The sequence below is a fragment of the Balaenoptera musculus genome, chromosome 14 (assembly GCF_009873245.2).
Source record: "Balaenoptera musculus isolate JJ_BM4_2016_0621 chromosome 14, mBalMus1.pri.v3, whole genome shotgun sequence".
Classification (NCBI taxonomy): Eukaryota; Metazoa; Chordata; class Mammalia; order Artiodactyla; family Balaenopteridae; genus Balaenoptera; species Balaenoptera musculus.
This window is the reverse complement of record NC_045798.1, coordinates 70,194,669-70,201,444: the sequence shown is the minus strand read 5'-3', so window position 1 is coordinate 70,201,444 and position 6,776 is coordinate 70,194,669.

Here is a 6,776-nt window from a genome sequence, read left to right as displayed (position 1 = left end):
TTAACTCAACATGGAACATGGGCTTAAATGTAAAACATTAAACTACAAAACTTCTAGGAGGAAAATCTTCAGAACCTACAGCTAGGCAGAATTCTTACACTGGATACCAAAAGTATCCATATAAGGAAAAATAGCAAATTAATCTTTATCAAAATTAAAAATGTATGCTGTAGGAAAGACCCTATGAAGAAGTATTATGGAAGGTGTCATCTGTAATAACGAAAATCCCATATAATGCAAAAGTTTGAAGGTAATACTGTCATCCAAATAATATGAAAAATAAAAATAATTTAATTCTAAACTTAGATTTGTCTTTAAATATTTTAAATAATCTTTCTAATCATGCAACTCTCCTAATAATTTCAGATATTCAGACATTACTGGAATTACCAAAACAAAATGTTTATATTTAATCAAATGAAATGCTTATTCCCTATGCACCTTCAAATCTTGGATCTTATCTAACTGTGATGTTGGACATATAACATTAAAGAAACAGAACCGTGCAACATGATTATATCAGTTAAGAAAATATTTGGCTGCAAAAAAAGAGGACTTTCAGAGAACATAAATGTTGAGAGGTTTATTGCTCTCACACAGGAAGTCTGGGAGTGTGCAGTACAGAGCTAATAATAATTGGGACCGGGGAGGCTCTTTACATCACTCAATTCTGCTTCGATTGTAGCTTCCGTCTTTCTGTCCCAGTGGCACTGTCCCAGGGTTCCAAGCAGGACAAAGAAGGGTAAAAGCTAAAAGACATTTTAGCTGATTTCATCCTGGTACGTAGCCTTTTTGGAAACCTCCACATTCAATCCAAGATGTTCACATCTCATTAGCCAAGAGTGGAACACACGGCCAGGCCTGGCATCTGAAGGTATTCTAGCATCTGTAGTAGAAAAAGCAAAAAGGAAGTTCTACTGGGGTGCAGAAATAAAATATTACAACTTCTACTTATGTTCATTTTTTTCAAAAAATCGATTACTAATATATGCTGTGTACCTTGCCTCCAGTGTCACACCTCACCAGTTATGAAAGGGTCTTGAGACATATTATAAAAGACATTCTGAGGAGTAAGAATAAGTTCCACAATGTGGAAGTTTTGAAAGTGATTGTTGGCTTTCAGTATATTTTGACAAATTGGGTTTTCTAGGGTTACAGTTAAATTGATATAGTTTTAATGAAAAAAAAATCCTTGGAAAATGGAGAAGTGAATTTAAAAGATTTCTATAAAGAAACTAAGGATTGAAAATGCAAATAATGGAAGCAAAAATGAGAATATAGCAGAGCTGACATTTCATTAACGTGAGATCTTCGCAACGTTACAAAGTAAACAACAATAACAATATATGTAGTTAAATCTCATAAGAAGTTAGAAAAATTATCAAGACTATTTGAAATATAAAATTGCATCCACTGTCAATGAAAATGAGCTTCATCCTAAATGTCTTTCATGTCTTAAGATATCTAACAACAATAGAATATAATTTTAAACTATGTAAAAATAGAAGTACATTGAATTAAATATATATTTTGGTCAAATAGTAGGTGAGTATTAAAATCAGTATTTGTCCAAATCAAGGCCAGCTCCTATTATCACCATCATAGAATGAACTGGGACATAAGGATAAATCTGAAGTTTTATCAAAAGATATGTAATATAATTTTGTTTAAAATTTTTAGAAGTCTACATTTTCAAGTTTGACATTAGTGTGCAGGGAAAAATAATTTCTCAGTATTGTCAGCTTCTAGACTATACCTACAGTCACTACATTGTACCCCTTCAGTACACAGGTGCAAGTGGCACACATAATGATATTACTAACTACTTTGGACATAAAATCTGGGAAAAGTTTCTTCAGTTCTATGAGTTTCAAAATGAACTTCGATTTAGGATTCATAGCTTTGGCAAACCTTAAAATTCCTTTAGCAAAATGGCAGTCTACAATAATCATTTTAATAAGTTGCTTTAAATTTTATCCTCCAGTTGAAGGTTGTTTTGGGATTTAATCGGTTGAACAAAATAAGTTGTTTTTCACTACCACTTTTTTTCACTAACACTTTCCTCACATTATCTTTTTCATAAATTAAGATGACTTATGTATACTACTGTAAATTATTGTATAACTATCAGTTGCCACAGTAATGATGTTTAATAGACAACCATAAAACCTCAGAGGCATACAATTAACTTTATTTATCCTACGTCTGGCAAACGGCTGTGGGTCATCCGAGAAAGGATGGTCTGGGCTGGAACAACTGGAGTGACTTAGCTCTGCTTCGTGAGTCTCCATCCTCCAGCAGCCTCGCCTGGAGGTGGAAAAACTCTAAGTGCTTTTTCAAGTCTAACATCCCATTGGCAAAGCAAGTCACTCCGCCAAACTTGTAATCCTATATAAGCAAAGAAATAGAATCTGCCTTTTTAGTGAAACTGTAAAGTCCCATGGTAAAGGAGTATGAATACAACAGGTGAAGAAGTGAGACCATTAATGCAGCTGATCTATGACAGTTCACCCTCTGGTCATAATCACATTCCTTCCACATGCATGATACACTCACTCATTCCCAAGACCCCCAGAGGTCTCATACAATCACAGTATCAGACTTCAAGTCTAGAACTTTGTGATATATATCAGGTCCAGATGCAGCTTCTCTTGGTCCAAAGACCTATGAAATAAAAAGACAAGTTTCCTAGCCCTCTGCCTCAACACACACGCAGCCAATATACAATAATAAAAAAGGAACAGGATAATCACAGTGAATAGTCCCATTGGAAAGGAGGAAGAATGGGAAGCATAGAGTCACTGGTTCATAACAATTCTGATATCCCACTAGGCCTGCCATTCTGACGACAGGGAAATGCTCCCTGATTAGACCCAACCCTGCTCTCTGGGAGCTGCTCCCTGACTCATTGTTCTCCAGCTTTTTGTCCCACTATCTGAGATGCCCTCCTTTTCCCATCACCCTCCTTTATTCTTTGTGAAGAAATGATCCTTGTTAGCAGCTGAATAACTTTCTCAGGATGCTTCCTACCCAGAAAGTCAAGAGCCCAGAGGCCTTTGTATAGCTTGACCCCTCTTTTAGTCCAGGCAGTTGGTGTTTTCGCTAGTAGTACTCTCTTGAAAACGTCTGAGCTTTCTGTAATTGTCTGGTTATGGTCCATTACATATTCAAAAGCCACACCCCTGTAACTGGTATCAGCATATATTTCTCTAGATTTTCCTATTGCTAATTTTGGATCTGACTTCTGTGCAACCACACCCTTAGGCTTTTGTCCACTTCAGAAGATCTCAGCACCACCTTAACTCTCTCAGAAGTCTTATCAAAATATCTGATAGTCACAATCTTGATTTGATGTTTGACACATGCTCACATCTCACTTCGAGACTTTGCTAACTGGGATGGCTGGAGATAAGATGACAGGTTTTCCAATTTAGTAGTTCTGGCTCTCTATGTTACCTTTAACTTCTGCTTGCAACCTAACCATCTTTTTTTTTTTTTTTAATGTTCAACCCTTTCTTGTACGTAGTATACTCCATGTAGCTAAAAGCCACCAGGTGGCGGTTTCTACATTTTGCCTGGAGATAACCTTGCCCAAACCCAAAAGTTAATTAGGTGTATTTTCTGTTTTCCAAGGTACCATAGGCAGCTGTTTTATCAAATGTTTCATAAAAGCTGTTCAATAAAGCAGTTTCCTCATCATTATTTCAGCCTCTGCTAACAGTTTTCTCAACTCCCTACTGAAGCCAATACCATATTTTCAGGGTTTTGTTGAACAGCTCCCCACTTCTATGTATTAACTTTTGCAGTAGTTATCTAGTAACGAAATAATGCCACAAAACAACCACAGATTTTTTGTTGACTCAAAAAGGATATGTGTTCACCATAAAGTTATCAAGTATTTTGTACTCTCTCAACATTCATATTAACTGTCAATCTCTTTCCCTACTCAATAACTGAAAATTGTTCATTGTTTTCAATATAAAATTAATAGCTTTCATAATTATTGGTTACTGCAACATTTTACTTTGCAATAATAATTACAAATGTATACTTTGACTAATGGAACTTGGTTACATCTAGAAAGCTTACCTATATTTGAAAGTGAATACTCAGATGCTCATAATAAATATAAGTGTGATAACAAATGACCAGTGGATTAACACTGATTAGATATGATGGTAGCCTACATAATCACATGATAATTTCACGCACAATTTCGGTGATGCCACAAATGATGCTGAAGTACTTGATTATTCAGCCACCCAAAAGCCAAATAACTCAATTTGGCTGAACACTATACCAAGGCTAGAGCTGAATTCTGGTGAATCCCTAGTCAAATATCCAGATATTGGGAATATGTGCCTCCACATTCTTTTCACTGCTATGACATTACATCAAAAAATTTGATGACTCTGAACTAGAATAAGTCCAAGTCTAAAGATGAAATATTTTATCAACATCTCAAATTTTTCTCTCTCAATATATGTCCATCCACATGTTTGGTTTAGATAAATCACATACACACATATATTTGACAGATTCTGTGCATTGGCTTACCTCCATTCTACCTTGCTTCTAGTTGGAGAGGTTGGGAAACAAAACAAAAAACAAAACAAGACAAAAAACACACATCCTAGGGGTTGCTTGTATTTAGTCTTCTGGCTGAAAATTACGCTACACTCATTGTATGAAGTCTTGTGAGAGCTGTGAGTGAGGCAGAGGTCAGTTTTCCTATTTTGTTGTTGTTTCTGCTGGCCAGCAAGAACAAGGAATGGTGAGAATTTTCTTCTGTGTTCCGATGTCCACAATTCAATAATTTATTTACAAGTGACAAAACAAATGTGGTAAATAAGAAAACAAATAATTAAATCTAAGTTTGCAGACAGAAGACAAAACCTTGGGCCATACAAGGCAGGTAATGGGATGAGACCGCTCAGGAACCTCACAGGACTATCTTCTCAGTAAAACGGTGAACTAATAAAAATAATCCAACCACAAAATAAATGATGAATGGAGAAGGGGGGAGGGGGGAGGAGTATCCCCTGAGAATCCATGCCTACAGTGAGCCCAGCTCTAGGGTTTAATTTTCAAGATGAGAAATTAAAATGATCCAAACTTGTGATTGCCCAAAGTGCTGGCAGAAGCAAGTGCAATTATCTTCTGGAGGGACACATCCATATCCAAACCTTACAGGAGTCCCATAGATAAAGCCCAGCAAACGTGAGCCCATACTCCAAAATCACAGAATACATGAGAGAAAAGGCCAGCATGAGTAAAATTGTCAGTAGAAATAATAAGACAAAGAATTAAAGTCTTCCACCAAAGAATTCAAACATTTGTATTGCCTAATACAGAATAAAAATGACTGTTTAAAATAAATAAAATAAAGACAAGACTAATAAACTGGGTTTAATACAGACTATAAGAAAAAGTTCAAGATGATTTTTAAGAAAAGGAAATAGAACTTCATACCATTCTAGGAACAGTACAGAACAGAAACAATCTAGGTATTTTAAGCAGAAAGGGATGGATTTAATACAGCTAATTAGGCACCTAGAACATTGTTGGAAGAGTGGGAAGGGCAGGTTCTAGGCCCTGAGGAATGTCTCCCAGAATACTATGGAGGCAACCTGCCAGGAGAGCAACTACCTCTAAGTCTATGTTAGAACCTTTAAATGCAAGAACATATATTACAGCTGTAATTCAAATGGCAGAAATCATTACTTATACTTCCACAAATAGGTCTTGACATCCATGATCTGGTGACCAGGCACTGGAACAAGGAGTCTAGTCACCATCCCCATAACAATTCTATCTCCAGAAAACGGGAGAATAGACTAAGGAATGTTATTGCAAAGATGACTCATGCCTGCACAACCTCGACAGCAGAAAATAGCCAAAAGGGGCAGGAAGATAGATTCCATTTCACCTTCACCATGTAACTTTCATTGCACTTTCACCTTTCAAAAACTGTGGGAGTGTATCTAACTGGTAAAACTTAATTTTCCCCACAGGACTCATGCTACATTAGTGAGGTGATGCTAACATGACTTGCTAAAGATGAGTGGGTAAAAACTAATTGAGAATTATATCCCCAGATTCTCTCAACTCCAACAGAAGACTGGAGGTTTACTCTGCAGAGAAGAGCAAAACAGATGGACTCTGAATGGGACAATGCCAGGTACATTGGTTGACAGCCTAGCAAGTGCACTAAAAACAGAATTAAATGACTTTATGTACATCGAATGCTGAAACTTCTAGTCCCCTTCCCCCAGTTTGTTCCTATAACACAGGTAGCCAGATAATCATAATCCAAGCAGGATAATTTAAGCATCATATTTGAGAAACATAACCAGCCTCAAAGGAAAGACCTAAAGATGCTGATATCAGGAGTGCTCCACAAAATGGCCCAGACAGATCATCCTTCATGGAATTTAAAGTTGACAAGTGCTACCAAGCTACCAGAGCTTCCAGATTTTTAGTCCCACACTCTTAAACAAATAAAAGCAATTTCAAGAGAAATTATGCAGTAGGGGAAATCTTTGGAAGTTCTATCAGTAACATCTTTGAAGAGATAAGAACATAATGTATCCAAGAAACAAGAACATGAATAGAAAAGAACATTTAGAGAACTAGAAATTACTCTTAAAAAATAAAATAGCAGAAATGAAAACTCTGCAAATGAGGCCCAACAATTGCCCTAGATTACTTCTGTGAAGTGAGTTTCCAGGGTGCAGTACTGGATGGGGAAGTGAGAGAATCTAGCAGTCTCTGTG